The 6,596-nt window shown below is 38.0% G+C and overlaps 1 long non-coding RNA gene across 1 annotated transcript; it reads left to right on the top strand.

The window, feature by feature from the left end:
• The first annotated feature begins 3,560 nt into the window (after positions 1–3,560).
• On the top strand, positions 3,561–3,997 carry LOC110678493. The gene is made up of 2 exons (XR_002501660.1): positions 3,561–3,638; positions 3,704–3,997. It is a non-coding gene; the product is annotated as an uncharacterized LOC110678493 (long non-coding RNA).
• Positions 3,998–6,596: the final 2,599 nt, after the last annotated feature.

The raw sequence follows: 6,596 nt of genomic DNA, 5'->3' as shown, positions 1-6,596 counted from the left end.
AAAAGGGAACGTCGTCCGATACAAAGCAAGGATTGTCGCACAAGGTTTTACTCAAAAGTACGGAGTGGATTATGATGAAGTATTCGCTCCTGTGGCCAAACAAGTTACGTTCCGCATGTTGCTGAGTATTGCTAGCCATAGAAAGATGTATGTGAAGCACGTAGATGTTAAAACAGCTTATCTTAATGGACAACTGGAGGAAACTATATATATGCGGCAACCTGAAGAATACAGCACTGGATCCGAGCGCAAAGTTTGTCGATTAAGGAGGAGTTTATATGGATTGAAACAATCGGCGAGGGTCTGGAACAGAAAAGTCGATTCAGTATTCAAGATGTTAGGTTTCAAACAGTGTCGAACTGATCAATGTTTGTACAAGCGCAAGACTACAGGAAGAGAGACAGAATTTATTCTGATTTACGTTGATGACATGATTATTATTACAGCAACTGAAGAGGAATTTGTGTCGATCTACAACCAGCTTGAGAAGAACTTTGCCGTTACAAATCTAGGAGACGTACGAAGTTTTCTGGGAATTGAGGTAGAGAAAGACAATGAAGGATACAAACTCAATCAGCAAGCATACATTCGCAAGTTAACCGAAAGATTCAATTTGCAAAATGCGAAGCCGTCCAAAGTTCCAATGGACACAAGCTATTTACAGGAGAAGGAGGAGAGAGAACCGTTATCTAGCAATTCGCAATATCTTAGCCTTATCGGAGGTCTCCTGTATATAGCAGTGCAAACCAGACCGGATATATCCGTAAGCGTTTCGTTACTGGCTCAGAAATCAAGTTCACCGAGTCAACAGGATTGGAATGAAGCGAAGAAGGTACTGAGATATTTGTATGCAACAAGAGATTATAAGCTGAAGCTGAGATCATCACGAGAGAACCTATGCATGTACGTTGATGCTGACTACGCAGGAGATTGCAGAGACAGAAAGTCGAATTCCGGGTACCTAATCAAATATGGAGGAGGAGTTATTGCTTGGGGTTCGAGAAAACAGACAAGCGTAGCTTTGAGTTCAACAGAAGCTGAATTTATTTCCCTTGCTGAAGGATGCCAAGAATTAATTTGGACTAAGCGACTGTTGGAAGAAATTGTTGAAGAAGATATTGGACCAATCACAGTATTTGAAGATAATCAAAGTTGTATAAAACTCGTCGAAGGTGACCGAATCGAACGCAGGAGCAAACACATTGATGTACGATATTTCTTTGTGAGAGATCTTCAGCAAAAAGAAGTCATCAAGATGAAATATTGTCCAACCGAAACAATGCTGGCAGATATTCTTACGAAGCCCCTGCAACGTGTACGTTTGGAGCAAATACGAAAGATGATCGGAATACTACCAGATCCAATCGAGGAGGAGTGTTAGCAGTAGGCGTTTGGACCTGAGTTTAATCATAGTAACCCTAGATAATAAATGAAAAAATAAATCTTGTCATTCAATGTTCAACTCTCAAACCAAACAGTAGTTCTTTCTACGACAATATACTAAGATTTTCATAGCGCCGCATATAAACTTCAGAACCCTTGCTCCGTGTATGTCGCAGAATTAACGGCTACACATTACGCATTAGAGCGAATTGCCTCTCTTCCCTCTGATCAATATTTCATTTTTACGGATAGCCTTAGCTCCATAGAGGCTATGCGTTCAATGAAATGCGATCTACATTGAGTGCTCTATCGAATGAATCATATACCACAGACAAACAGACGTCACACTCTCATCGCTGTCCATCGACCAACTTTCAAACGATCGATTCAAATTTTGGGTAGGTGGTCAATCGACCACCCGCAGCGCTCGCGTCGTTTTTGTTCGTGTTTGACGTTTACACACTACCGCCACCTTTTGGTCCATCGGCCAACTACAGTGTTTTTAGCATTGGGCGTACATGATTTCGCGACTATGATTTTGATCGAGATTTGTTCTAAGTGTTACGTCTGTTTCTCTGTGCATATACTATCACCTTGGCCTGGGTCCCTTCGCATTGCTCGATTCCGGGCAATGAAAAAGCGGACTCGCTTGCCAAGGTGGGCGCTACGGAAGGCGATATTTATGATCGACAAATCGCCTTCAATGAATTTTTTTCAATGGCTCGTCAATGCATTGGTCAGCTGGCAACAAAAGTGGGATGCCGGAGAATTGGGCAGGTGGTTACATTCCATTCTCCCGCGGGTATCGAAGAAGCCGTGGTTCAAGGGGTTGGACTTAAGCCGAGACTTTATTAAGGTAATGTGTCGTCTTATGTCCAATCACTACTCTCTAGGCTCTCACTTCTATCGAATAGGGCTCACAGATAGCAATCACTGCAGCTGCGGTGCAGGTTACCAAGATGCCAACCACGTAGTTTGGGAATGCCCCGAATACGGTTTTGCCAGATCTGATTTTTGTGCATCCCTCAGGGCCCAAGGGAAACCAGAAAAGGAAGACATTAGGGATGTGTTGGGTAAACTTGACTTTGTGTACATGAAGCTTATGTTCAATTTTTTGAAACAAGCTAACATCATTGTTTAACTCCCCCTTCTTGTCGGTCCACTTGTCTACCTTGTGTCCCCTCGAAATCCGTCTTTTTGTATCGTTACAGGTTGTCATTGTCCACTCTACGTTCGACCAGCAGCAAAGCAAATACGTCATAACCGAGAGCTGCTGAATGTCAACGGAATGATCCCATTGTCCTGTCCTTTCTTTAAAATTATTGTTACCCCTAACCTCGACCAAACCGCGAGTTTTACGGTTCCCCAAAGCTAACATAGAAAATTAAGAAGCCATCATGTAATTGTAAAAAACAATCAAAAGAACTCGGCTCCGTAATGCCTAATGGCGCATGAGCCTAATAAATAAATTATTAAGTAAAAAAAAAAGGTAAAACAACTTTACTCATAATATGAGTGAACTTTACTAATTTTTATTAGTAAATTCTACCCATATTATGGGTTTAATATGAAAAACTCATAAATGGGTGAATCGACTACCTATTTATGGGTAAACTGATCTTAGCGTGTAGGAACCATGAATAAACCTCGGAATAAATCCTCAAATTTTCTTTTGTAGTTCTCATCATAATATACTCCCAGAAAATCAGAAAGACTTAAAAACCTCTGATGCAAATACTCTGCAATCATCATTTTAAGGAACCCGGAAAAATCAAGGACGCTTACATTCTTGTTTTATTTTATTATACTAATATAATATAATAAAGGGGCACAATATTTGAATATATTTCACTGAACTTCGTCATCAATTTTAGAAACAATTTAAAACAAAACAAACCATTTGCAATTACCTATTAATGAGTTAAATAGTTTACCCATTTATGAGTAAATCAGCATACCCATTTAAAGGAAACGCACTTTAACTCATATATGGGTAAAGTACACGCTTAGTTCAGTTTACCCAAAAATTGGTAGTTGATTCACCCAAATTTGGGTTTCCGTTGCATTACCTATAATATGAGTAAATTATACTTATAAAATTTGGTAAAATTCACTCATATTATGAGTAAAGTGAATTTACTCATATGTGAGTAGTCACAATCTACCCATATTTGGATGAAAAAAAAAAAAAACATTAGCTTCATCATCATCAACGAAATTTTCGTGAAGGAACTAAGAGTGGTTGCCTGATAAAGGTAAATTGCAATTAAAATAATTATTTCTAGCTGATTTGTTTTACAGCATTCATTCCGCTACTTAGGAATCTGCGCCAAGGGGAACTAGCGATGAATTTTCAGGAAGTTTGGATTGAAAACGTGCGTTTTGGTACTCTGGTTGGCAGGTTCCCGGTTAACATTTCTGGATCCACTAGGGCGGAGGTTTACTACCGCAATCCGTTATCCATCGTGGAAAACTCGGCTCCAAATTAATGCAATGTGGAATATGTCTTTGATATTCATTGGCATTTCAGTGGCACGAATCTTCAATCTATCATATTGATTAAAGTTGTAGATTCAATATTGATTCATTAAATAAATGAGATATGTACCTACTATTTCTAGTGAATTGTATTCATTTATTATAATCTACAAAACTATATTAAAAAATATTCGACCTCTGAAAAGGTGAAAATCTCGGATTTCCAAATAGAATTAAATTACCCATTTTTGGGTACAGTGGCTTTACCAATTTATGAGTAAAGTCCATTTACCCATAAAATGAGTGTGTGCACTTTTCGGCGATTATGGGTAAACTTTACCCATATTTGGGTAAACTGATCTTAGCATGTAGGTTTACCCACACTGAAATGAATTTTATTGTAGAAACTACTGAATCCATGGTAAAATTAAGAACTGCACCAACGATTTTCAACCGACTAAATTAATCTGTTAACTTTACCGAAACATAGTCACCATCACTACACAAGAAAATATATTCTGTTTCCTTAACCACAGTTGTAGTATTTATGACTAGAAATATTCTAGATTTGACAAGTTTGGCATTACACTTTTGACCACACTGTGTTGTACGGTGGGTGTCACGGATCGAAATACAATGCTGTGTAGTCGAAGTTAGTATGGACATAGACACATTTACTTCATTGCTCAGTGATTTTCACCAGATTATAGTAAACTTAACAGATTTTTGTAGTCGGTTGAAAATCGTTGGTGCAGTTCTTAAATCTACACGGAGATATATTTTTACCTAATTTTTGAGTTTACTTTACCCAAAATTAAGTACATCGATTATAGTTTCAACCTAAAATCTCTCGGTTTTCTCTTTCACCCACACGAATGTTGTCAAAAATAGAGAGAGCTGCATCTACCCAATAGGGGTACTTTGGCCCAATAAGCCAAATTTGGGTAAATGCAACTTTTCTTATGTTTGGGTCGAAAGAACTAAATTTTGCGTTAAATCAACCCAAAATTGAGTATATTTTTCTAATGGAATTAAAGCCAAACTACCTAGTGGGGACCTTGGAAATTTAGCCAAAATTGAGTTATTGGGCTCAACTACGGAATAGAGGTCCCCAAGCAAACTGTCACGAACACCAACGCATAATCAATCTTACACAAGTCGATTTCCTCAGAATGAAAACGTATCGATGTTTGTTTGACGCTATTGAACTTTCGGTCAACGGCAGGCCAACAAGGAAGTGGTTGTTTTGCAGCAATTCTGTTTATATTTGGATTCTCACAGCAAACAAAAGCAATGTTGTGACAGTTCTCACAGCAAACAAAGAAAATTTTGTCAACATTGCACTACACGCTAAGATGAGTTTACCCATAAATAGGTAGTTCATTTACCCATATATGAGTTTTTCATATAAAACCCATAATATGGGTAAAATTTACCAATAAAAATTGGTAAAATTCACCCATATTATAAGTAAAGTCGTTTTACCCAAATATGAGTAATAAAGGTACTCATATTTGGATGAAAAACAAAACATCAACAATTAGCGGCACGATATTCAGTAACAACAAAGAGGTGATTGCAATCTTTAAACGGTTTTGCTTTAAAACTTGGATAATTTAAAGGTATTTATTTATATTTTTTGAATAAAGATATACTAAGACTTTAAACATTATCTGTTTCAGCTTGTATTTATGGCGATATTTGCTGCAACGGCATCCAATCTCTTCAACCCGAAAATTCCAACCTGAGGGACATCCGTTCATCTGGTTGGATCAAAGTCGGTCTCTACTGGGACAGTCATTTGCAACCATCAGCATCATTTGCAACGCTGTTGTGCGGATACGCTGGGGATTCGCTCGTTGGGGCCCTGCTAGATGGGATGAGTCAATGGCTAGGTGTTCCCTGATTGGGATAAAACCCAACTGATGAGCACTCGAATATCAAAAGTCGATATCTTCATATTTAACTGTCATATTGGCCACACATATTAGATTTTAATAAAAGTAGTGCATCATGTATTCGCGTATTGTAGCTAGTTTGTTTAATATTTTCATTATTGAAAATCAGCAAAGAAAAGAAAAATGAAGTACTCATATTTGGGTATTTTTTCCATAATGTCGCTCAAAATCAAATACCCATTTATGGGTTTTAAGAGTTTACCTATTTATGAGTAGAGTTCACTTTACTCATAAAATGAGTGTGTGCACTTTTTGGCGATTATGGGTAAACTTTACCCATATTTGGGTAAATTGATCTTAGCGTGTACTACGCAGGCAACTGGATTAGTCTATTGCGTTGAAACAACCCAAAATTGAGTTGAATTCCGTCTCCGTGTACCATGGATTCGGTAGATTATACAACAAAATTTGTTTGCGTGCATAAAATGAGTGTGTGCACTTTTCGGTGATTATGGGTAAACTATACCCATATTTGGGTAGACTGATCTTAGCGTGTAAGTTTCACAAACACACACGTCTTCCACACTAGGGCACTTATACAATAAATTGAGCGCGATAACCACGTTGCACGCCTGACCTAACCTCGAAACTCCATATAAAAATAATGTCAACAATTCCAGCAGTGAATGTCAACTCCGTATAAAAAAATATCTAAACAATTCCAGCAGTGAGTGTCAAAGAGCAGGACAGTCAATTGAGCGTGATGAAAGAGGGACAGAGAAGGAGAATTTTCGTAACGTCACCATGCACTTTTCTATGGAAAATCTCGTAAAGGCT

The sequence above is a fragment of the Aedes aegypti genome, chromosome 1 (genome assembly GCF_002204515.2).
Source record: "Aedes aegypti strain LVP_AGWG chromosome 1, AaegL5.0 Primary Assembly, whole genome shotgun sequence".
In the NCBI taxonomy this organism is placed as follows: Eukaryota; Metazoa; Arthropoda; class Insecta; order Diptera; family Culicidae; genus Aedes; species Aedes aegypti.
The sequence above is the reverse complement of the archived record's forward strand: the minus strand, read 5'-3'. Positions and strand labels throughout refer to the sequence as shown.